The sequence below is a fragment of the Lycium barbarum genome, chromosome 2, assembly GCF_019175385.1.
Source record: "Lycium barbarum isolate Lr01 chromosome 2, ASM1917538v2, whole genome shotgun sequence".
Classification (NCBI taxonomy): Eukaryota; Viridiplantae; Streptophyta; class Magnoliopsida; order Solanales; family Solanaceae; genus Lycium; species Lycium barbarum.
The window spans coordinates 78,190,479-78,218,212 of NC_083338.1; the positions used below are offsets into that span (position 1 = coordinate 78,190,479).

Sequence of the window (27,734 nt, forward strand, 5' to 3'; positions counted from 1 at the left end):
GTGCGAACAAGTGTATGTATGAGAATATGAGTACAGATATGGAACGGATACGGATATGGATGTATGTACGTAAATACGCATTAGAAACGGAAAGATCCTATGTAAGGCAAGTAAGTGCCTATGACGATGATAACACCGTCTCCCATCTTGTGCTATTTCTTATGTTGCTTATTATGCTTCTATATTGATATTGATCATGCTTTACATACTCAGTACATTCTTCATACTGACGACCTTTTATCTGTGGACGCTGCGTCATGCCCGCAGGTGCACAGGGAGACAGACTTGATTCGTAGCTACATTCTCAAGGACTACATAGCAGAGCTCCACTTCATTCGGAGCTATAGCTTTTGGGTACTTATTATTTTGTGTATATAATTATGGGCATAGCGGGGTCATGTCTCGCTTATGTGATATGTTATACTCTCCTTAGCGGCTCATAGACATGTGAATATGGTTAGATGTGTCCGGCCTTGTCGGCCTATATTTTGTATATTATTTTGATAGCCTTGTCGGCTTATGTACATTGACGTGGTATAGATGCCAACCATGATATGAAAGCATTGTCGTCCAATGGGACTAGCATGAATGATGAACAAAAATGTATGTTTAATTATACGGCTCACCTAGACGTAAGTGAAGTGTAAGCCAAGGGGTGCCCGGGTGGCCTAGCATCGGGCGCTCGTCGCGGCCCTCTAGACGGGTTGTGACACCAACACCAAGTGAGGTACATTTGCACGTCCATATACACGGTCATGATGGAAAATCTTTTGTTGGTGAGCCAGCCCGAATCGTGCATGTGAGTCTAACATTCTATAATCTTCTATAGGTAGTTTCTTTTTTAGTCCCATCACATTCAAGAAAAGAGCGAAAGCCAATGGCTGATAGCAATATTAGAAGCCAAACCTGATCGAACTTTTTAGCCCTCATAAAGGCCTTCATTAAAGTGCTATAAGTCACCAGATCAGGACTAGTACCCTACATAAATAGCAGCACCACTATCAGCAAAACCTTTACAGTCTGCTCACATAATCCCTGCACAGAAGGCAAGTTTGTTTAAAAGATGGAATCTCATCAAAGCTACTTAAAGACACTGTCTTAAACATAGTGGGAAACATTAACCACATATATAAATGATGCTTATAAGGAAACTAAGAGTAAAAGCCATGCCAGAAATTAAGACACAGTACTAGATGGGTAAAATACTTAATCACAACAAAAGTGGGTAAAAAAAACCCCGTCTGCATCCGTTAGTTTAATTTAAACACCAAACAAGTCTTGATAGGGCTTTGTTAAACACTGTGTACGAGTAAGTTTTTAACATACTAGATGGAAGGGGAATGGTTAAATATCAACTCAACTACACAACCATTTGCAAAGCTATCTAATCCAAGATTAGCACTACCATTATATAAAATGGCAGATTTACAGTCATGTACTGTCTGATTTCAGTTCAGTTTTTTTATGTTAACAAATATGTTTTCTGAACACTCATATTTCTTTAGCAGAGTAAATCAATAATTCTGCTTTTGTTTTCTCAAAGTAGGATCATTTCACTTCAACTTACTTCTATGTCTTTATCTGGTTCACGACCACCTGATCTTCAGTTTTGTAGTTCACTTCAATCACTTGATCTTTCTAGGAAGTCATTTTCAGGTTCACTACCTGTTCAAATTTGTTCTTGATTACCTTATTTAGTTAATCTTGATCTTTCTGGTAACTCTTTTACTGGTTCTGTACCACCTGAGTTTATTAACTGCAAATTCTTGAACACCTTTTTGCTAAATGACAATAAAATTACTGGATCAATACCATTTGAGATTGGCAGGTTGGACCGGTTGAAACGGTTCGGTGTGTAAAATAAAGGTCTTTCTGGTGTGTCAAATGTGGAGTTGGGAAACTTTTAATATTTATCTTAAAATCCATGTCCTTCTAGTGAGTTAAGCAATGCTTGTGTTTTTCGATGCTTTTATCCTAGTATATCATACCAACCGAGAACCGTTGGATTTTATTATCAATGAGCTGGGAATTGGGCACCATCATGTTTATGTAGTAAATTTATGCTTATGGTCAATTTTGTATACTTCTACAAGTAAATCACCTACCGGTATTCTGACTTTAGTGTCATTACTTTAAGCATCTTCTTCTCGCTGTAGAACTCAAGTGTACATAAGTTGTTTTTTTTATATCAATGCTTGCAATGGTCTATGATGTAATGTCACTCATCTTCATCTATGTAAGCTAGTTGATTCGAGATAATTTGTTTTCTTAACAGATCTATAATTGGTTTATTTGAACTAAGTACTTTTTTGTGTAAGCCGCTATAACTCTTTGGCTCCTTAATGTTGAATAAAGAGTTGGATTTTTATCTATGCACCTGTCATCTATATGAAGTTCTGGTATACCAAAAAATGCAGCTTCTCCTACTCAGGACTTGGGTCCAATCTTTACCATTTACTCTTCACATCCGCTTGTTTGAAATTTGTTTTTTGGTAGTAAGTAGTGATTACTAAGTTCTGCACAGATTCTTTCATTGATCTCTGCACAGATTTATTCGCATCTTTTAGAGAGCATAATTAGTTGTTGAAGGGAATAATGGACTTTGTGGGAACCCACTTGGAAATAAATGTAGTAAGTTGAGTAATAAGAGTCTTGTTATTATTATAGTTGTTGATGGTGTCAATGCTTTATGATCTTTAATTCTTTGATTTGGGATTTGGAGATGGTTTTTGGTTTAGCCAAACTAGGAAGATAGAGAGCTTGGTGATGGTAAAGGTAGTAGTAATAATGGTAGTGATTTGGTTGAAAAGTTGAGAGCTTTTAAGTTTGTTCAGTTTACATTGTTTCAAAAACCTATTAACAAGATTAAGCTTAATGATTTATTAGTAGGTACTAATTCTTTTGATAGTGGAAATATTGTAATTTCAACTAGGAATGGTGTTTCATATAGAGCTATGTTGCCGGATGGATCTGCATTAGTTATTAAAAGGCTGAGTAGTTGTAAATAAGCGAAAAACACTTTCGGTCCGAGATGAATTAGTTGGGGCAACTTAGGCACCCGAATTTAGTGCCTTTACTAGGTTTTTATATAGTTGATACTGAAAGGTTTTTGGTGTATCAGCATATGCAGAATGGAAGTTTGTATTCCCTTTTACATAATAATCTTAGTACTGGTGTTAGGAATGGTGATTTCAAGCTCGTTTGGCCAGCAAGGCTTGCTGCTGGTGCAACTAGAGGACTTGCTTGGAGAACACTTATATCTCATTATTTAGAAAGTGGTTTTCTTTTTACTAGCTCGCGAGCTTGCTTTGCAATTTAGTAGTTGTAGGTCAAGGAACTGTAGATAAATGATTATAGTGATCGTAGTGCTTGTAAATGAATGATCATAGTGATCATCTTGGTCACTTGCTGGATAATGAAACAGTGAGACAGTTTTATTATCAAACCTGGCAGTGCACTTGCTTTTCCATATTTGCCAGCATATGACAGTTGGTAAGCATTGTAAAATTGTTTTATGAACCTCATTTTTAGGCTTTGCCAACCACCACTTCATAGCTTTTTGTATTAACCTGTGCATGGATCAGATTAATTCCACATGAATTGCAGAAGAAAGTCCAAACTTGATTAGCAATATAACCACAACTAAACAGATGGTAACTAGTCTCCTCATAGTGATTAGTAGTACAACAGCTACAGATGGAAGATAAATTCACTCCAAACCTTTTAACTGTATTATCAGTAGCCACCCTATCCAGAAGAACTCTCATCATAAAAAAAGGAAATTTTGAAAGCCAGTTTCTTGTGCCAGATGCACATGCTAGTTATTTTTATGAGATAATAGAGGAAAGCATAACTGTTTATTGTGTGGGTGTGTGTTATGATGAAACATCATTTATTGTTTTTTCTAGGTCCAGATTATTTATTTTATAGATAAGTTAATTGATGTATGTTTTGAGAATACTGTTGGTGTTTCATTTAGGTATTTTCACTGTAATAGTTTAATAACTGTTTTGTTTAATTCATGGTGGTTAGTTTAGAAACCACCAATCTGGTTATATTGTTGATGTTCAGCTTTTGAATTGTTCTCTGAACTTATCAAAACTTAAAAATAAAAAATAAAAAAAGAAGCTTTGTTTGCTTCCTTCAGTCAGACAAAGATACCTTGAATTGTATTGAAGCTTTCAGGGCATTATTCTTGCTGTATTTAATGGTTCTCGTACATGTGCTTACTGTTAGTGAAATGAGTTTAATCAATTATCACTCATTTTTACAGGAAAAATATCAAGAAATACTACAAAATCAGTCACAAACTCAATCTGAAGTTGATCAATGTCAAGCCTATTACGAAGCCCTAGGAGGGGTAAAGAAAAGAAGAATATATGGTCTTGGATCTCAAGCACACTTATATTATGGGATGAATCTTCGTCCTTCTTCTGCATCTGATGGTACATCCTCATTACCACCTCCGAATGCTCAACCAGCAGCGACGGGAACTTTGGATGAGTTAGTGACGCGATTAATTCCTGCACTGACTGATCGCTTGCTTCCTATTATTGTTGAGCGGGTACGTGGAATTAATCCTTCAGTCTCTTCTCAGATGGACACTCCTAACGACCATCCATCATCTATGGCACCTATAGTTTCAACTCTAGCTACTGCCAACATTGATCAAGTTCATGCATCGGTTTCTGATGATGATCGTGGCTCTCCAGTCTCTCATTAGTTAGTTTTGTGGTTTGGACTTTATGGTTGTTAGTTTTGTTGTTTGGACTTTATGGATGTTGCATATGATTTTGGATTTTTCGGTTTGGATATTATCGTTGTGGATGCTCCAAACTTATTTTGCATTCTGCTATGTATTTTGGACCTTGTAGAATATTAGTTTCTATTAATTAAGTTATTACATGAGTATCTAATATATGCTTGGACAGGTGTATTTGAAATATTATATAAAATAAAAAATAAAAACGATTTGCGACGGATTTCAAATGTTGCGACAAATTATTTTCGTCGCCAAAAGGAATGCAAAAATGTGTTTTAAAAGAATTGGCTACGGAATTAGCGACAAAAACTATTGCTCGCCACTCAGAAGAAACGACGAAATAACTCATACAATTAGCGACGGAAATTATTAACATCGTGACGGATTTCATTCGTCGCTCATATTGGCAACAAATAAAATTTGTCGCCAATCCATCGTTAATCCAGCGATGGATTCATTTTTTTTGTCGGCAAATTGCTAGCTACAAGGATTTTACCGACGGATTCAATTCTGTAGTTATTCTGTAGCTATATTGGTTTAGCAACAGATATATGCTATTTACCGACGGATTTAGTCCGTCGCTAAAACCAGTTTTTTTTTTTGTACTGTAAAACCTGCCATTAGTATTAGGAGAACAAGGGGAGCAAACCCCTCAAGAATTTGCTTGAAAGCAGCCATGAAATGGCTACGACGAAGATCGCAAGAAAACCTCAACCCTAAATCGCCATTGCTAGCCAACGGAAAAGAGAAAGACGATCAGTTCAACAAATGAAATGAGGGGGCCAAAGTTATCTCTTGATAACTTTGGTCCCCTTTTAAATATATATTACCCCCTCACCCCAAATGTCTTAAGAAAAATTTAAAAAGGCCCCTCAGGTTTAGAAATTATTTTCTTAAAGGACCCTTGTACACAATTTTAAAAAATAAATACTCAACTTTGTCAAACTGCATATTCGTCTAAAAGGCTTTCGTAGAGCCTTTTTTTGTAAATTCCAAATTTAGAATATGTCGTTTAAAAATACAAGCTTTAATATAAGCCCAATATTGACATAGTTCCGGATAATTTTTAAGGATGTGGAAAAATGCGGTCCAAAAATGAACGGTAATTTCTTAATTGTTGAATTTCCCGAATTTAGACGGAGCGGAATACACATCTTCTTTTGAATTTTACATTTATGAAAGTAAATAACTCGTAATTTCTTGCAATTGTTAATTTTTATACAAATAATGATTAAACGCCAATTTCTGCAATTTTATCGGGATTTTTAAATTTTTAAGGGCATTCTTACTCTGTCTTGGACTAGGAAAATTTGGGAAATTAAAACACGCATTTTATGAGGTGAAAATTTTGTGTCAATAGTTCTAATTTATCCCAAAAACGTATGTACATAATTTTTCTTTACCATTTATCATCCTCGTAATCCGGTTACCCTTATGGTGACTTATGACCCGAGTTCTCATAACTTCTTAGCTCGCAACATTTCGAGTTCTTACTACAACTTTTTCTCTATTTCTTTTTCTCACATTTCTCGACACAAATATACTTGTCTTTAGTTTCCTTGTACTGGCGCTCACTTCATCCTTCATTATTTTTTTTTATTTTTTTTTGTTGGCTCTCCGGTGGGGATTTCCTTACAATTATGATCGAATATCGCTTCGCATCGATGATTCATATAAATTCATAGCGTACACTCCCATACTCTGTATCATTAATGGTCCATGAACTATTTCCTAGTATCCAATGAACCCTTTTTGCTCCTTCACAATCGCTACGTTCTTTCTTTCATTCAAAAATTTCCAAACCACCAATCGTAGGTGCTTCTAGTACAATAGTCGCTGTCATCCGAAATATCCTTTGAGTCTTATCATCCTCACCATTATTCTTTGTAAACTTAGCTTGTAAGCATTTTCTTTCTCTTTTATTACTGTTTTAAAACATATCACTGCGTACTTAGGCACGACACCAATTTGCCCGATAGGAGGGATTCAGATCATGACATAAACATGTCATAATTCATGTTGGAAAGAAACATTCTCTTAAGGTATCTTTCATTCTTTCCCTTTATGTCGGCCTTACGGTACACTCATTATCAATTCATTTCTACTTCTTCCATGTATCCTTGTGATGTGCCGACATAATTTGAACCCTAGTCCCGAGCCAGTAACTTTCCTTTCTTGGCGCTTGAAAATGTCATGACTCCTCATAAGCCTAATATAATATGGTCTCCCCCCCCCCCCCCCCTTTAAGGGGCTCCCTATATGCCAACAGTCCTTTTGTGAAGTCTTCGTCCATACCTTCCTCCTTATCTTTCTTTCCAACTCTATGCACAACATATCGAAACGTCTTACCATAAGTTTTGGCCACACCATCATTCTTGTCAATATTCCCCTACCTTTCCGTCCACTACTAATCTTTTCGCACAATTAGTTCGGTTACTCGTAATTCTTCTTAACTATGCGCTCGCATCGCAGCCGTGCGTCCATATTTCTCAAGCGTCCCGCTACTTTTGTTCTTAGCACAGAATCTTTACAAATTTCCACTCTCTTCATCCTTATTCATCGGATCTTTAACTATATTTATGACATTATAACCGAGCGGCCTCCTATGTACATTCCTTACATTTCCTTTCATCTTTTTCTAAGATCAAATCCTTTAGACCTCACTTGAATTCTCGCTCCACACCTTTAATTTCTAACTCAACAATGTCGACCCATTATCCTTATTCTTTCCTTGGTGCATAACCGGGTTCCTATCGCTAATTCGTTAAGCTATCTTCCTTACTCCCATGGTTAGAGGTTCCCAATTATTTTACTCTCAAATGTTCTCCTCTTTCTTCGACTAATCCGTTAGTATATTTTTCCTACTCTTGTCCCTAACTTTCCTTAGTTCTCTTCCTCCTCGAACACTTTTCTTCCTTTGCCATTTATGGCATCGGCTCTGGAGTTCGTGAAACTTTGCCTTAAACGTGCAAACCCGTCTTTTCCTCAAGTCATCTATCTAGGAAAGCATTTCTGTGTCCGAGGCAACCACATTAATATGGCTGTACATTTATTCCTTTACATATCATTCAAGGACCTAAATCTCCTAACATCGTCGCAATTCCTAATCATTCTTTTCTTGCTTCACATCTCCCGTCATCGTCACTTTTCCTTTCGCCTTGCTTATTGAAATTAGTTTCTCGAACCTCACACATTCCTCTTTTGTTCCATATTACCACACTTTATTCTTTTTACGTACCTGTCTCTGAGTTTTTATCCAAGTAGTCTCATGCTTTACCGGTAATTTCTCTCGGGCTTCACGTACTAAGGTTTCTTACCTTTCACCTTTTCCGACACTTTAATCTTTTTATCTTCCATCTACACTCTTTCCTTCTTCCCAAATATCATTGTGTTAAGACTTTTCCATTCTTAACCTGTAGCAAAAATATCATCAGTTTATCTTATAACACTTGAAACGTTTACTTCTGTTATCACTCAAACTTCGGTGCCCTTACCCAATTAATGCTTTCCACACCGTAGCGCCGGTTACTGGGACTCACATGTCCACCGATATGATTACATATGAGGTGTCGTATGTATTTATAGGTATAATTATTATCAACTAGCCCACAAAATACTTCCAAACACTATTCAAGCCTATCTTAACTCCAGAGCTGTGACGCACTCTCTGTCTCTTCTCTAGTCTAGCCTGTCGCGTGCTATGTGGCTTCTTATAATCTGCAACCGTCATGTATACTTTAACTTCCTTTAGGTTACTCTAATTTTTCATTTGTCTCTTGGATCTACATTTGTGGTAGTACAATCGTAGCACGTATCGAGGATCGTGAGCTTATGAGCTCGGAGTGTCAAACACTTGAATACAACATACTCATATAGAGGATTTAAGAGTTTGGCCAAGGAACCATGCCTTATAAAAGAAGGGTTAGCTTTACATACCTCTTCGTCGAACTATTCTACACTTGCGCGTACTTCTTCGATGCTCAAGTTTCTACCTTCATTAACATAATAACAATAGCCATTAGTCATTCACATTACCCACATTTCTCATTTTACCCTCCATTGACCATTTTAGTATATACTTCTACCATCCAAGTATTTCAACTCCTCAATATGTTAACCAACATATAAATATCATAAATCTTACCTTAGATGATGTAGGGACAAGCTTTGGTTGATAATACTTCACTTTGAGCAAAACCCTAGTTTTTCTCCATTTGAATTTCTTGACTTGAATGGTATTTAATGGCTTGCTTACAATTGATTCACTTGTTTATGTTGTTAGTGACTTATAATCCTTGGAAACTTATGAAATAAATGTAGAGAGATGATTCTAGAGAGAAGTGGTGTAATGTAGAAACGAAATAAAACAAGTCTTGGTCCTCATATTTAATGAATTGAAAATCTGTGCTGAGGTGTACAGTGTTCGTCCATGGAGGTTTACGGTCCGTATTCCGGTTTACGGACCGTCCCTCGTGGTCGTCTTTAACCCTAAGCAGAACCAGACACTTTGGCTGCATGCATGGTGATTTACGACCATGGTTTACGGGCCGTAAATCACTTTACGGTCCGTCCACCAGGTCGTTTTTAACCATTTACTCAACTGGCAGAAAGTTGAAGTTTCTGCATGCCAATTTACGACTGCCAGTTTACGGACCGTATTCCATTTTGCGGTCCGTATTTTGCACTTTACGACCACTGGCCAGTTTTGCCAACTTTCAACTTTTCACATTTCTCGACTTTTCATTCTAATCATTCTCGTCCATATACGCACATTGCTCGTGAAACATTATACACTCGCACTCCTCGCACCCATCACTAGTTCGTTTACTTGCGTACCAACGGGAAATTTTACGAGGTGTAACATTCTTCCCCCCTTAGGAACATTCGTGCTCGAATGTTAAAGTCTCGGGGAATTCTACAAAATTTTTGCCAGAGTTTCCCTTATAATATGGCGCTACCATCCTGCCACAACAACCCATAATATCGATGCCACACAGGGCCACAACGTAACAACATAAAACTTTTGGCCACACATGACCCAAAAGCATAAAAGGAAATATACGTACCTTATGATCTTGACATCTCATCTTTGGCTACTTCCACGGGCTGAAATAAATGTGGGTATTTAAATCGCATACTTTCTTCTGCTTCCCATGTCATCTCCTCTCAATTACTATTCCTCCACAGAACTTATATTGAGGCCACTTCCTTGTTCCTAAGCCTCCGTACTTGCCTGTCTAATATGGCAATGGGTACCTCTTCATAAGTCATTTCTCTGTCACTTGCACATCATTTACTGGGACGATCCTAGTGGGATCTCCAACACATTTTCTGTTATATCCCGTGTCTTCACACCTTTGGAAAAATTAGAAATAATCTTGACTTGTATGAAATAAAGTCATAATTGACTGCATTTAGCACATGAGTTGTTTGTGAAAGAATATTAATGTGGAAGTGTCGAGAGAGACTAAGGGCAACTTTGGAATTTTGGAAATTAGTTTCGGGAATTACAAAATTTGATTCACAAGTCATTGGACTCAAAATGGGAAATGAAATGAGGCCCAAGAAGAGATGGGGTGGCCGGCCTACTATGGCCCAAACCCAAGGCCCAAATAAATTTTCCATGTGCTAAATTAACTAAGGGGACCATAGTATACTTATTATATATCATCTTCATCCTTTAGATGATTGAAGAAAGAACAAAAAAAAAAACAAAGCAAAACAAGAGAAGAGGGTTTCGGGTTTGGTGTGGAAATTTCACCACCAAAAATCTTGCTCCTAAAAATTTTCTTTTGTGGTTTTCCTACTAAATTGAGTAGCCTCTTTAACTTGGTGTAGTTGGTTTGGAGAAAGGAGGCCTTATTTCATCAAAGTGATCATATATTCAAGTGAAGAAGAGCGAGTAAAAAGGTAAGAATCTATCCCTTATTCTTGTGTTATGAAGTCTTGTTTGTGTTGTAGTATATAGAAATGTGTTGATTTTATGAAGGAATAGAAGTTTGCAAAGTGGGCGTATGGTATATATGTATGGTCGTGTGTATGCTGGCATGATATGCCAATGATGAATGGAAATTATGTTGTATTCTAATTGTGAATGTGATGGAATTCATATTGAGAATGAAAGTTGAATAAAATTGGATGAATTGGCAAAGAGAGTATTTGGCCGTGTGGTATGGAGTTGTATGGAAGGAAATGGATCAAGTTTGTGTAATGTGTTAGTTGTGTTATTATGATTCTTGCAATGTAAATGAAAGTAAAACGATATGAGTTTGCTTTGAAATGGAATGTAGAAACTTATGTCGCTTAAGTATGATTTTACGACATTATGAAAATGAAGTTATTAGGTTGCAAATTATGATGGGTGTTGATGAATTTGGAAGATGGAAACATGTTATGAATATGTATGCCAAAGATTAGAAGTTTCGGACGAGTTAGGATTTTGGCGGAAAGTTTGTATATTATGTATATCGTGTGTATAATTTGAGGAAACGATATGAAACGCTTCTAAACTATGTTGTGATGATCTAGTTTGATAATGAATGTGAAATCATTGAGATTAGTTGGAAAGTTAAGGTTCAAGTGAAGGTTATGTCATTGTATTGAAAAGATGGCTAACTAAGTTATATTGCGTTTATAGTAATTGTTGTTGTTGTTGATGTTTGTTGTTGGGTTATGGTTGATGGTTTTGAACCGAGTTGAATTCTCGGGGGTGCTATATGTATAGGGGAGGTGCTGCCAAAATTTCGGTAGACATATATGAGTTAAGTTGAATTCGTGGCATCAATAACTCACAATTGGTAAATGTGACCATTTGCAGATTTTCGACGAAACGGGGAGTGAGCTTGGATAGGCGTGCAAAGGTCAAAAAGGTATGTACAGCTACCCGATCCTTCTTTTGGCATGCCTAAGGGTATCAGAATCGGATTCGGGCCTCGAAAGACTTTCTGCCCCTCAGAATCCGCAAGTGAAAATATCACTTTTTCTTTCAATAAGATTAAACTCTTTTCGTACGCTTTCTTGAAAATTATGCAAACTTTCTCTAAACTACTTGGAAAGCTATAGAGCGTCCGTAGAACCTTTGTAGGTGACCCCATAAGTTTAAAATATGTAATTTGAGCCCACCGCCTTGCTTGTCCCGAGGTGGGCCCACTATTCCCGGTTTTACCCTTATTGTACTTAAGGCTTTTTTTCGAGCAGTTTTTTTGAAAGAAATGTCCTAACTACTCTTTTAATTACTAAACAAAAACTGTTTTAAATATTCCATTAAGTCTTATAAATTCTTTGGCACCCGGAACGATTTCAGAAAGATTATGCTTCTGTAATTCTTCATGACATCCGAACCCCACGTATTATAACTCCGTCTGACTTCATTGGATTTGTTTGTCATTAATATGCCTCATCGAGTCTCTGAAAATATTTATGACATTTTAACTGCATTTAGTTTCTCACTACTCTATTCGTGGATGCCCCAATGTTTCCCACACTGAGCCCGGGCCAGGATATGTTGTCAAGCGTAATCCCCCTGCATTGTTCGCCGTGCCTCGATGTGAGGGGGCAGGTATATACGTACATGGGTTTGTAGAGTATGCTGTGCCATGTACGTTTGTTCTGATATGATTTACTATGGCCATCTGATATGACATATTATGTTACGGGGTTAGGCCCCTATTCTGACTCTTCTGTGTTGTGGCACCAGCGTCGGGAGGGTGGCCACGTTCTGTCTGCCGAGTCCCTTTGCAGGGGCCGGATTTGATATGACATATGTTCTGTACACACTCTGCATGTTTTGGAAATATGTATCTGATACTTTGGATTTTCCGTTTACTTTTTGTATGTTCTGCACCACTTATGATTTTGTTTTCTGTAACTCAGGCTTTACATATTCAGTACATATTTCGTACTGACCCCCTTTCCTCGGAGGCTGCGTTTTCATGCCGCGCAGGTACCGACCACAGGTTTGCTGATCCGTCCGCTTAGGATCCCATTCTGCTATTTTTGGAGCGCTCTTTTATCCAGAGCCATCTTTTGGTATAGTCTGTCACTTCTATATATGTATATTCTCGTTCATGGGTACGGCGGGGCCCTGTCCCGTCATATGATTCTGTCGGTCTGTTTAGAGGTCTGTGGACATGTTTGTGGGTTGGGATCTTTCTGTACAGATACGTGTATGTGTTGTGTTTGGGCGATCCCCTTCGCCGCGGCGGCTGGTCCGCATATATTTAGATGTTGCTTTGTTGGCCCTGTGAGGCCTTTGTTGGTATTTTCTGCGTGCAGGGTATTTGGGATAGTCCGTAAAACAAAGGAAACTCTGCCGAAATTTTTCTAAAAATTAGCTAAATTTGAAATAAAGCCTTGTCGGCTTCTGCCATATACTACAATGCGTTTGAGTGCCCAGATCGGGCACTAGTCATGGCCTACGGGGTTGGGTCGTTACAAAAGTGGTATCAGAGCGGTTTGTCCCCGGAATGTCTATAGACCGTGTCTAGTAGAGTCTTGTTTATCGGTGTGTTGTGCACCACACCTATAAACAGGAGGCTACAGGGCATTTAGGATACTACCCTTCTTTCTGTCTTAGATCGTGTGATAGAGCCGTGTTATCAGGATGATTCCTCCCTAACGAATTGTTACATTTGCAGTTATGCCTCCAAAGAAGGCGACAGCGGCCCAAAAGGCCAAGGCAGCAGCTGTGGGAGAGACTAGTCGGGCCTAGAGGGTTACCAGGGCCCATGCTCATATTGCTCCTGATATTTTTCCCCCGGCAGAGGGCTCTTCCACACCGCCACACGTAGAGGAGATTGGAGCAGCAGCAGCTGCAGGTCGAGGGGCGGCTCCACCGCCAGCTCCCGAGATTCCAGTACCTGAGCCTCCAGCTCCACGGCCAGGGACTGAGGATCAGACTATGAGAGAGGCAGTCCAGCTATTGACTAGACTTGTGGCAGGACAGGTTCAGGGGCACGGACTGGGAGGTAACCGGGCTTACAGGCGTGACAGTTCGAGAGCCCGTGAGTTCTTGACTTGTGGCCCTCCAGAGTTCTTCGGGACAAAGCCCGAGGAGGATCCCGAGGAGTTCATCAGGAAGATGCGGCGCACCTTACAGTTTATTAATGCTTCCGAGACAGAGTCAGTTGCATTGGCTTCGTACCGGTTATATGATGTAGCGGCAAATTGGTACGAGTCATGGGAGTTATCCAGAGGCGACGGCGCTCCCCCAGCAGTTTGGGATGATTTTTCTCAGGCTTTTCTTAGCCACTTTCTGCCTCCGGAGTTACGGCGGGCCAAGGCTGAGAGATTCTTATTGCTGAGGCAGAGGGGTCGCAGAGTTTGAGAGTATAGTATGGAGTTCGACTCATTGGCCCGATACGCACCTGCTGTGGTACCTATTATGGCTGACAGGATGCACAGGTACATTATGGGGCTGGACCGTTATTTTGTCTATAGCTGTTTGGTATTGGCTGCTCAGCCCGGCATGGATATTGCCCGGATTCAGGCCCACGCCCAGGGCATGGAGGACCGGCATAGGGAGCGTCAGCCTGATAGGAGCCAGGATTGGAGACAGCCCAAGAGGGCTAGATCATATGGGTATTCTGGAGATTCTCGGGGCAGGCAGCCTCAGCAGCCGCAGCAGCCCAGCAGACATCTATCCCAGCCGGCACAGAGCGCACCTCCACAGCCTACAGGTCGCAGATTTGATAGCCCAGGTTATTCGGGAGCAGGTCAGAGCTCCAGGGCTTCAGGTTCGCGGACAAATAGGGGTTCTGGTCAGACAAGGCCACCTAGGCCTCAGTGTTCTTATTGTGGCAGATACCATCCTGGGGAGTGCTACAAAGCCACCGGTGCATGTTTTTCTTGTGGCCGTCAGGGCCATTCTGTGAGAGATTGCCCGTATAAGGGTAGTTCGGGTGGTGCAGCGCAGCCTACCGGATCAGCCGCCGGGTCTTCATCTTCATCAGTGGCTATGCGCCCTACGGGGCCAGGTACTTCAGCACCAGCGGGTCGCGGCAGAAGCCGTGGTGGAGCTTCTAGTACTAGCGGTCCTTCGAACCGCATCTATGCTCTGTCCAGCCGCCAGGATCAGGATGCATCGCCTAATGTCGTTACAGGTACATTATTGGTTTTCTCTCGGTCTTTGTATGCATTGATTGATCCAGGTTCGACTTTGTCATATATTTCGCCTCTGGTTGCTAGTAAAATTGGTATAACGTCTGAACCTATAGAGCCGTTTGAGGTAGCCACACCGATTGGGGACTTTATTGTAGCAAAACAGGTGTATAAAGATTGTTCTGTAATTATATGCGGCCGAGACACTAAGGCAGATCTGGTGGAGTTAGATATGATGGAGTTCGATGTTATTATGGGTATGGACTGGCTAGCTTCCTGTTATGCTAATGTTGACTGCCAAAATAAGGTAGTTCGTTTCCAGTTTCCTGGGGAGCCAGTTATAGAATGGGCCGGTAATACAGCATCGCCGAAAGGTAAGTTTATTTCATACCTTAAGGCGAAGAAAATGATCAGGAAGGGTTATTTTTATCATCTGGTTCGGGTACAAGACTTGACAGCAGAAACGCCGACTCTTCAGTCAGTTCCCGTGGTTAATGAATTTCCAGATGTGTTCTCAGAAGAGCTTCCAGGCCTCCCTCCAGAGCGGGAGATAGATTTTACTATTGATTTGCTTCCAGATACTCAGCCGATATCTATTCCCCCGTACAGAATGGCACCGGCAGAATTGAAAGAACTGAAAGAGCAGTTGAAGGATCTGTTAGAAAAAGGCTTCATTAGACCTAGCACTTCGCCTTGGGGAGCCCCGGTATTATTTGTCTGTAAGAAAGACGGGTCGTTGCGTATGTGTGTTGATTATCGACATCTGAATAAGGTAACCATAAAGAATAAACACCCCCTCCCCAGAATTGACGATTTGTTTGATCAGTTGCAGGGCGCCAAGTATTTTTCGAAGATAGATCTTCGGTCTGGCTATCATCAGGTACGGGTACGGGAGGCCGATATTCCTAAGACAGCATTTCGGACCAGATATGGGCATTATGAATTCAGAGTTATGTCTTTTGGGCTGACTAATGCTCCTGCGGTATTCATGGATCTAATGAACCGGGTATTCAGGCCATTCTTGGATATGTTCTTAATTGTATTTATCGATGACATTCTGGTCTATTCTCGGTCCGAGGCAGAGCACGCAGATCATCTGAGAGCGGTATTGGGGGTACTTCGCCATCAGGAATTATATGCAAAATTTTCTAAATGTGAATTCTGGCTGGCTTCAGTGGCATTTCTGGGCCATATTATTGCAGCTGATGGTGTCCGGGTGGATACACAGAAGATTGATGCCGTGAAAAATTGGCCCAGACCCACGACGCCCACAGAGGTACGTAGTTTCATGGGGTTAGCAGGCTATTACAGAAGGTTTGTGGAAAAATTTGCTTCGATTTCAGCGCCTTTGACAAGGCTAACTCAGAAGGGAGCCAAGTTCCAGTGGACTGATGCTTGTGAACGAAGCTTCCAGTTGCTGAAAGAGAAGCTGACCACAGCCCCAGTTCTGACTCTTCCAGAGGGACCCGATGGATATGTTATTTATTGTGACGCTTCTGGCGTGGGATTGGGCTGTGTATTGATGCAGCACGGCAGAGTTATAGCTTATGCTTCTCGGCAATTGAAAAAGCATGAAAAGAATTACCCTACTCACGATCTGGAGCTTGCGGCAGTGATCCATGCCCTGACGATATGGAGACATTATTTATATGGCGTTCATGTTGATATCTATACAGATCATAAGAGTCTCCAATATATTTTCAGGCAGAAAGAGCTTAATTTGCGGCAGAGGAGGTGGCTGGAGCTCCTGAAAGACTATGATGTGGATATTCTGTATCATCCGAGAAAGGCTAATGTTGTTGCAGATGCGCTTAGCCGGAAATCTATGGGCAGCCTGGTACATTTACAGCCAGACAGGAGAGAGATAGTACATGACATTCATCAGTTGGCTAATCTTGGGGTTCGTCTGGCCGATTCTGGAGGTACACGGATTTCTGTCCGAGGGGTTTCTGAATCATCTATTAAGGAAGATATCAAACGGCATCAATATGAAGATCCTGTTTTGGCACAATACAGAGACACAACCTATGATAAGGAGAAGACTCCGTTCGAGTTCACTCCGGACGGGACTTTATTATTCAGGGGCAGGTTGTGTGTACCTGACATTGCAGGTCTTCGGCAGCAGGTTATGAGCGAGGCACACTATGCTCGCTATTCGGTCCATCCTGGGTCTACGAAGATGTACCATGATCTCCGATGCTTATACTGGTGGGATGGCATGAAACGAGACATCGCAGAGTTCGTCGCCCAGTGTCCCAATTGTCAGCAGGTCAAGATTGAACACCAGAAGCCGGGTGGACTGTTGCAGGAAATGGAAATTCCGACGTGGAAGTGGGAGATCATTAATATGGACTTCATTACAGGGTTGCCTCGCACTCCACGGAAGTATGATTCCATCTGGGTTATTGTTGATAGGCTGACAAAATCAGCCCATTTTCTCCCCGTCAGGACTACTTATTCCGCCGAGGATTATGCCAGGATTTATATTAAAGAAATAGTGAAGCTTCATGGAGTTCCTATATCTATTATCACTGAGAGAGGTGCTCAGTTCACGGCGAACTTCTGGAGATCTTTTCAGGAAGGATTAGGGACTCAGCTGAGCCTGAGCACAGCTTTCCATCCTCAGAGTGACGGACAGGCTGAGCGCACTATCCAGACGCTTGAAGATATGTTGCGAGCCTGTGTTATTGATTTCAGAGGTAGCTGGGAGGATCACTTGCCATTGATTGAATTTTCTTATAATAACAGCTACCATTCCAGCATCCAGATGGCTCCGTACGAGGCTTTATATGGTAGGAAATGCAGGTCACCTATTGGCTGGTTTGATATTGGCGAGACAGAATTAATCGACCCAGATATGGTCCAGCAGGCAGTTGATAAGGTGAAACTTATCCGAGAGCGACTATTGGCAGCCCAGAGTCGACAGAAATCATACGCTGATAAACGGCGTCGTCCTTTGGAATTCCAGGTTGGTGATTGGGTATTTCTGAAGGTATCGCCTATGAAAGGCGTAATGCGGTTCGGCAGAAAGGGCAAACTTAGTCCGCGTTATATTGGGCTTTATCTGATTGTGCGGAAAATTGGAAATGTCGCATATGAGTTAGATCTGCCATCTGATTTGGAAGCGGTACATCCGGTATTCCATGTGTATATGCTCCGCAAATGCATTGGTGATCCCTCCAGAATATTTTTTGCGGATGATATTCAGGTGACAGAGCAGTTATCTTATGAGGAGCGGCCCGTAGCTATTTTGGACCGCCAGGTAAGAAAGCTCCGGAACAAACATGTAGCCTCTGTTAAGGTGCTGTGGCGGAACGATAATAGGGAGGAAATGACCTGGGAGGCCGAAGAGGAGATGAAGAAGAAATACCCTCATTTGTTCCCTATGCCCTCAGGTAATCTCGAATCTTTGTTAAATTCCATTTCAATAACGAATGTGCTGTCTATAAACAGAAACTCCCCCGGAGCCTTTTCAAATCCTATAAGATTAATTTAACATTCGAGGACGAATGTTCTAAAGGGGGAGAGGATGTTATATCCCGTGTCTTCACACCTTTGGAAAAATTAGAAATAATCTTGACTTGTATGAAATAAAGTCATAATTGATTGCATTTAGCACATGAGTTGTTTGTGAAAGAATATTAATGTGGAAGTGTCGAGGGAGACTAAGGGCAACTTCGGAATTTTGGAAATTAGTTTCGGGAATTACAAAATTTGATTCACAAGTCATTGGACTCAAAATGGGAAATGAAATGAGGCCCAAGAAGAGATGGGGTGGCCGGCCAACTATGGCCCAAACCCAAGGCCCAAATAAATTTTCCATGTGATAAATTAACTAAGGGGACCATAGTATACTTATTATATATCATCTTCATCCTTTAGAAGATTGAAGAAAGAACAAAAAAAAAACAAAGCAAAACAAGAGAAGAGGGTTTCGGGTTTGGTGTGGAAATTTCACCACCAAATATCTTGCTCCTAAAAATTTTCTTTTGTGGTTTTCCTACTAAATTGAGTAGCCTCTTTAACTTGGTGTAGTTGGTTTGGAGAAAGGAGGCCTTATTTCATCAAAGTGATCATATATTCAAGTGAAGAAGAGCGAGTAAAAAGGTAAGAATCTATCCCTTATTCTTGTGTTATGAAGTCTTGTTTGTGTTGTAGTATGTAGAAATGTGTTGATTTTATGAAGGAATAGAAGTTTGCAAAGTGGGCGTATGGTATATATGTATGGCCGTGTGTATGCTTGCATGATATGCCAATGATGAATTGAAATTATGTTGTATTCTAATTGTGAATGTGATGGAATTCATATTGAGAATGAAAGTTGAATAAAATTGGATGAATTGGCAAAGAGAGTATTTGGCCGTGTGGTATGGAGTTATATGGAAGGAAATGGATCAAGTTTGTGTAATGTGTTAGTTGTGTTATTTTGATTCTTGCAATGTAAATGAAAGTAAAACGATATGAGTTTGCTTTGAAATGGAATGTAGAAACTTATGTCGCTTAAGTATGATTTTACGCCATTATTAAAATGAAGTTATTAGGTTGCAAATTATGATGGGTGTTGATGAATTTGGAAGATAGAAACATGTTATGAATATGTATGCCAAAGATTAGAAGTTTCGGACGAGTTAGGATTTTGGCGGAAAGTTTGTATATTATGTATATCGTGTGTATAATTTGAGGAAACGATATGAAACGCTTCTAAACTATGTTGTGATGATCTAGTTTGATAATGAATGTGAAATCATTGAGATTAGTTGGAAAGTTAAGGTTAAAGTGAAGGTTATGTCATTGTATTGAAAAGATGGCTAACTAAGTTATATTGCGTTTATAGTGATTGTTGTTGTTGTTGATGTTTGTTGTTGGGTTGTGGTTGATGGTTTTGAACTGAGTTGAATTCTCGGGGGTGCTATATGTATAGGGGAGGTGCTGCCGAAATTTCGGTAGACATATATGAGTTAAGTTGAATTCGTGGCATCAATAACTCACAATTGGTAAATGTGACCATTTGCAGATTTTCGACGAAACGAGGAGTGAGCTTGGATAGGCGTGCAAAGGTCAAAAAGGTATGTAAAGCTACCCGATCCTTCTTTTGGCATGCCTAAGGGTATCAGAATCGGATTCGGGCCTCGAAAGACTTTCTGCCCCTCGGAATCCGCAAGTGAAAATATCACTTTTTCTTTCAATAAGATTAAACTCTTTTGGTACGCTTTCTTGAAAATTATGCAAACTTTCTCTAAACTACTTGGAAAGCTATAGAGCGTCCGTAGAACCTTTGTAGGCGACCCCATAAGTTTAAAATATGTAATTTGAGCCCACCGCCTTGCTTGTCCCGAGGTGGGCCCACTATTCCCGATTTTACCCTTATTGTACTTAAGGCTTGTTTTCGAGCAGTTTTTTTGAAAGAAATGTCCTAACTACTCTTTTAATTACTAAACAAAAACTGTTTTAAATATTCCATTAAGTCTTATAAATTGCTTTGGCACCCGGAACGATTTCAAAAAGATTATGCTTCTGTAATTCTTCATGACATCCGAACCCCACGTATTATAACTCCGTCTGACTTCATTGGATTTGTTTGTCATTAATATGCCTCATCGAGTCTCTGAAAATATTTATGACATTTTAACTGCATTTAGTTTCTCACTACTCTATTCGTGGATGCCCCAATGTTTCCCACACTGAGCCCGGGCCAGGATATGTTGCCAAGCGTAATCCCCCTGCATTGTTCGCCGTGCCTCGATGTGAGGGGGCAGGTATATACGTACATGGGTTTGTGGAGTATGCTGTGCCATGTATGTTTGTTCTGATATGATTTACTATGGCCATCTGATATGACATATTATGTTACGGGGTTAGGCCCCTATTCTGACTCTTCTGTGTTGTGGCACCAGCGTCGGGAGGGTGGCCACGTTCTGTCTGCCGAGTCCCTTGGCAGGGGCCGGATTTGATATGACATATGTTCTGTACACAATCTGCATGTTTTGGAAATATGTATCTGATACTTTGGATTTTCCGTTTACTTTCTGTATGTTCTGCACCAGTTATGATTTTGTTTTCTGTAACTCAGACATTACATATTCAGTACATATTTCGTACTGACCCCCTTTCCTCGGGGGCTGCGTTTTCATGCCGCGCAGGTACCGACCACAGGTTTGCTGATCCGTCCGCTTAGGATCCCATTCTGCTATTTTTGGAGCGCTCTTTTATCCAGAGCCATCTTTTGGTATAGTCTGTCACTTCTATATATGTATATTCTCGTTCATGGGTACGGCGGGGCCCTGTCCCGTCATATTATTCTGTCGGTCTGTTTAGAGGTCTGTGGACATGTTTGTGGGTTGGGATCTTTCTGTACAGATATGTGTATGTGTTGTGTTTGGGCGATCCCCTTCGCCGCGGCGGCCGGTCCGCATATATTTAGATGTTGCTTTGTTGGCCCTGTGAGGCCTTTGTTGGTATTTTCTGCGTGCAGGGTATTTGGGATAGTCCGTAAAACAAAGGAAACTCTGCCGAAATTTTCCTAAAAATTAGCTAAATTTGAAATAAAGCCTTGTCGGCTTCTGCCATATACTACAATGCGTTTGAGTGCCCAGATCGGGCACTAGTCATGGCCTACGGGGTTGGGTCGTGACATTTTCGAAGCAACGAGACATGAAATACTGGATGGACTGACTCCAATTCCGGAGGTAGATCTAACTCATAGGCCACTTTGCCTATTTTGCGCAGCATCTCATATAGTCCAATATACCGGAGACTGAGCTTCCCCTTTTTGCCAAATCTCATAACGCCTTTCATTGGCGACACTTTCAAGAATACCCAATCCTTAACTTGGAACTCTAAGTCCCTTCGACGATTATCCGCATAGGACTTTTGGCGACTTTGAGCCGCTAACAACCGATCTTGTATGAGCTTGACTTTCTGTATAGCTTGTTGGACCAAATCTGGCCCTATCAACTTGGCCTCTCCAGTTTCAAACCACCCAATCGGGGATCTACACTTCCGCCTATATAAATCCTCATACGGTGCCATTTTAATGCTGGAATGATAACTGTTATTGTAAGCAAACTCAATGAGTGGAAAATGGTCATCCCAACTACCTCCAAAATCTATCATACATGCCCGCAACATATCTTCAAGAGTCTGAATGGTGTGTTCAGCTTACCCATCCGTCTGTGGGTGAAATGCCGTGCTTAGGCGCACTTGGGTCCCTAGATCCTCTTGGAACGACCTCCAAAACTTAGCTGTAAACTGGGTCCCTCTATCGGAGATAATAGATACTGGAACACCATGGAGTTTCACTATCACTTTAAGATAAAGCTTCGCATAATCTTCTGCCACATAGGTCGTCCTGACCGGTAAGAAATGAGCTGACTTTGTGAGTCTATCCACAATCACCCATATGGAATCATACTTACGTCGAGAACGGGGTAACCCTGTAATGAAATCCATATTAATCACTTCCCACTTCCAAGTTGGGATTTCTATAGCTTGCAATAATCCACCCGGCTTTTGGTGCTCAATCTTCACTTGTTGGCAATTAGGACACTAAGCTACGAATTGCGCTATATCTTTCTTCATTCCATTCCACCAATATATAGACTTACGAATTCCGCTGCTACCTGAGTCCAGTACTCGGACTCCTAGGCTAGCTAACTGTTGAAGCTCACGAGCCATCTCTTTCTTTTCTGGTCGTACATCACTTAGACTTCCCATGGATCTACGGCTAAGAGCGTCAGCCACAACGTTAGCCTTTCCGGGGTGATACAAGATATCAACATCATAATCCTTTAGCAACTCCAACCATCGTCGTTGCCGCAAATTTAACTCTTTCTGCTTGAAGATATACTGAAGGCTCTTATGATCTGTATAAACATCCACATGGACACCATATAAATAATGTCGCCATATCTTTAACGCATGGACCACTGCGGCTAATTCTAAATCATGGGTCGGGTAATTCTGTTCATGTTTCCGCAATTGCCTAGAAGCGTACGCAATCACCTTACCGTGTTGCATCAGTACACAACCTAGCCCGACGCCTGAAGCATCGCAATAAACAACATACCCTTACAATCCCTCTGGAAGTGTCAAGACTAGGGCAGAAGTCAATCTATCTTTCAACTCTTGGAAGCTATGCTCGCAGGCATCTGTCCATTGAAACTTAGCTGACTTCTAAGTCAACTTTGTGAGCGGTGCAGAAATAGAGGAGAAACCCTCAACAAATCTTCTGTAATAACCTTCTAAGCCCAAAAAGCTACGAACCTCCGTAGGAGTCGTGGGCCTTGGCCAAGTCTTCACGGCCTCAATTTTTTGGCTATCCACCCGAATACCATCAGCTGCAACAATATGGCCCAGAAATGATACTGAGTTCAACCAAAACTCACACTTGCAGAATTTTGCAAACAACTCTCGAGCTCGCAGAACTCCAAGGACTATACGCAGATGCTCCGCATGATCTGCCTCGGATGTAGAATACACCAGGATATCGTCGATGAATACAATCACGAATAGATCCAGTAAAGGTCTGAATACATTATTCATTAAGTCCATAAACGTTGCCGGTGCATTAGTTAACCCAAACGACATTACTCGGAACTCGAAATGTCCATATCTTGTTATCAAAGCTGTCTTAGGGATATCTTTCTTCCTAACTCTTACTTGGTGGTACCCGGACCTCAAATCAATCTTTGAAAACCATTTGGCACCTTGCAATTGATCAAATAAATCATCGATCCTTGGAAGAGGATACTTGTTTTTAATCGTCACTTTATTCAATTGCCGATAATTAATGCACATTCTCAAGGAGCCATCTTTCTTTCGGATGAACAATGCGGGTGCTCCCCACGGGGATGAACTAGGCCTAAAGAAGCCTTTATCAAGCAAGTCCCTCAATTGCTCCTTCAACTCTTTCAATTCCGCGGGTGCCATTCTATATGGAGGAATAGATATAGGTGTGGTGCCTGGCGACACATCAATGGTAAAATCAATTTCCCGTTCGGGAGGAAGTCCTGGAAGCTCTTCCGGGAACACATCCGGAAATTCGTTCACCACTGGAACTGACTGTAGAGTCGGCGAGTCACCTTCTACATCTTGAACTCGTACTAGATGATAAATGCAGCCTTTTGTGATCATTTTCCTTGCCTTTAGATAGGAAATAAACCTACCTTTTGGTGATGCCGCATTCCCTTTCCATTCTAAGACTGGTTCTCCCGGAAACTGGAAACGAACCATCTTCATTCGGCATTCAACATTGGCATAACAAGAAGCCAACCAATCCATGCCCGTAATAACATCAAAATCTGCCATTTCTAGCTCATGCAAATCAATCATAGTACGACAATCACAAATCACAATCACACAATTCCTATATACTCGGCTAGTCATTACCGATTCACCCACGGGTGTAGACACCTCAAAAGGTTTAACAGAATCCGGCTCAATTATAAATCGACCCACAATATATGGAGTAACATATGATAATGTGGAGCCCGGATCAATCAAAGTATATACATCATGAGAGAATACCGATAATATACCTGTGACCACATCAGGAGAAGACTCAAGATCTTGGCATCCAGCCAAAGCATAAATACGGTGCTGAGGACCGCTAGTACTGGGAGCTCTGCCTCTACCTCTACAATGGCTGATTGGCGCATGTGAACCTGGCCCCGTAGGGCGCACAGATGCCGAAGATTCGGCTACCGACCCTGATGGTTGTGTCCTACCTCTACCATGTACTGAGGAGCAATCACGCATAATATGGCCTGGTCGACCAAATGAATAGCAACCATCTGAACCCAATCGGCATTGAACCCAATGCGACTTTCCACACTATGAACATCGTGGTATATGTGGCCTTGACTGGCCTGAATCCCCTCTAAACTGGAACCCCGAATAACTCTGACTCGACCCGGGATGAGTCGATCTATCAAGGCTCTGGCCTGAAAACCGTGGCGGTGCACTGGTCATGGAATAGCTCGAACGTTTAGGGAACTGCTGCCTATGTCCGCCTCTAGACTCACTTATTGGGCCCGAAGATCTGGCCCTCTTGCTATGACCCCTATCCTGCTCGCGATCACTTCTTCGCTGCTGTAGGTTTTCTTCTAAGTTATGAGCATGCGCCTGAATGCGTGCAATCTCCATACCGTCCTGAAGGGACGCAGTCAAGCATTTATCCATCAAGTGTGGCCCTAGGCCCTTTACGAATCGGTGTACCCTGTCGCCCATATCTAGCCAAGGAGTTAAAGCGGAGGCTATACTCTAGGGCACTAATACTACCTTGCCTCAAATTTAAGAATTTATCGGCCCTTGCTCGCCGAACTTCTGGAGGTATATAGTGACGGAGAAAAGCATCAACAAACTCTTGCCATACCGGGGGAGGTGCATTTGCTCCCCGTGAAGCCATACATACCGTATACCACTGAATCGAGACATCTCTCAATCTATATGACGCTAACTCCACTGACTCGGTGTCCGAAGCATGTATCAACAGAGCGTCCTTAGTATACCATCAATAAAGTCATGGGGATCCACCTCCGGCTTTGACCCAAAGAATTCGGGAGGGTTCAAAGTAATGAAATCACGGGCCGTTGCACTAACAGCCCTATCACCATACCCTGAACTTTGCCTCTGAGCCTGGGCCGCAATCAACTGGGTCAACAAATTAATGGCCTCTTTCACATCTTGGCCAGAAGCATTCGGTGGAGGAGCTGGGGGTGCTAGAGCTGGGGCTGAGGCTCCCTCACGCTCCTCAGTAATAGGCACTGTCTGGGAGGACTGAGATTGAGGCGCACTCTGGGACTCATTTTCCTCTACTACCGGTGGCGGTGCTTTCTTAGCCCGTTCTCTGCCACCGTCTTGCCCTTTTGGGCTGCCGTAGCCTTTCCCTTTTTAGGCATCTCTGAAATACACAACACACGATTTAGGAGCAAGAATTTCCTACATCATAGCTCTATCGCACGATTCTTATGAAGAAAGAAGGTCATTTATTCCTGAAATGTCCGCAGCTTCTTGTTTATAAGTGTTGCGCGCAACACACCCATAACCAAGACTCTACTAGACACGGCTCGTAGACACACCCTAGGACTGAACCTGGCTCTGATACCACTTTTGTCACGACCCGACTCGAGGCCGCGACGAGCACCCGGTGCTAGCCCACCCGAGCACCCTCTTAGCTTACTCTTATACTTACATCTAGGTGAGCCACATAATTATACATACATTTCCATTCATTCATCAACTAGTCCCAATTGGACAACAATACATTTATATCACCATAGGCATCTATGCCACATCAATGTACATGGGCCAACGTGGCCGACAAAATGATATACAAAACCTAGGCCGACAAGGTCGGACATGTCTAACCATATACACTTGACTACAAGCCTCTAGGAAGAGTATAACATATCACATGAGCGGGACAGGACTCCGCTATGCCGATAATTATATACACAAAAGAATAAGTACCCAACAGATATGGCTCCGAAGGAAATGGAGCTCTCTATGAAATCTCCGAATAGGCAGCTATGGATCAAGTCCGTCTCCCTGAGCACTTGCGGGCATGACGCAGCGTCCACAAACAAAAGGACGTCAGTACGAAGAATGTACTGAGTATGTAAAGCATGATCAACATCGATATACAAGAATAATGAACAACATATGAGATAGCATAGGAGGGGAGACAATAATATCATCGTCATAGTACTTACCTGCCTTTCGTAGGACTTTCCATTTTTCATACGTATTAGTACACCTACGTCATCATCCGTGTTCCATAATAGTACTCGTACCATACTTGTGCTCATATTAGTATACATATCCTTATTCGTATTCTTATACATAGTCTTATCACATTCATATTCATATTATAAACATAGTCATTTCATATACATTGCCTTTACATAGCATACCCGACCTCATAGGATCGGTGTTTCATACATACTTGGCCAACCAAGGCTCAAGGTTACTCATACCTGGCCCTACCAAGGCTTCAGGGTTATCCGTACCATCTGCAGATGTGTGCGCGCGTTTCGTAATCGTATACATACTTTATACATATTCATATACATATATCCTACCCGGCGTTATAAGCTCGGGGTGTCATTATAGCCCTTCATAGGCACATGTAAATATAATAGCCCGTAGGCACCTTTACCATCATTATTATTATAATCATTTTCGCTACATCTCTATCTTATGCTTACTCGTCAAATGGGGTGCGTAGTACAATCGTAGCACGTATCGAGGATCGTGAGCTTATCAGCTCGGAGTGTCAAACACTTGAATACAACATACTCATATAGAGGATTTAAGAGTTTGGCCAAGGAACCATGCCTTATGAAAGAAGGGTTAGCCTTACATACCTCTTCATCGAACTATTCTACACTTGCGCGTACTCCTTCGATGCTCAAGTTTCTACCTTCAGTAATATAATAACAATAGCCATTAGTCATTAACATTACCCACATTCCTCATTTTACCCTCCATTGAACATTTTAGTATATACTTCTACCATCCAAGTATTTCAACTCCCTAATATGTTAACCAACATATAAATATCATGAATCTTACCTTAGATGATGTAGGGACAAGCTTTGGTTGATAATACTTCACTTTGTGCAAAACCCTAGTTTTTCTCCATTTGAATTTCTTGACTTGAATGGTATTTAATGGCTTGCTTACACTTGATTCACTTGTTTATGTTGTTGGTGACTTATAATCCTTGAAAACTTATGAAATAAATGTAGAGAGATGATTCTAGAGAGAAGTGGTGTAATGTAGAAATGAAATAAAACAAGTCTTGGTCCTCATATTTAATGAATTGAAAATATGTGCTGAGGTGTACAGTGGTCGTCCATGGAGGTTTACGGTC

General features: G+C 41.3%; 1 pseudogene; it reads left to right on the plus strand.

The window, feature by feature from the left end:
- Positions 1-1,416: 1,416 nt before the first annotated feature.
- Positions 1,417-4,723, plus strand: LOC132628655 (probable inactive receptor kinase At1g27190; annotated as a pseudogene).
- Positions 4,724-27,734: the final 23,011 nt, after the last annotated feature.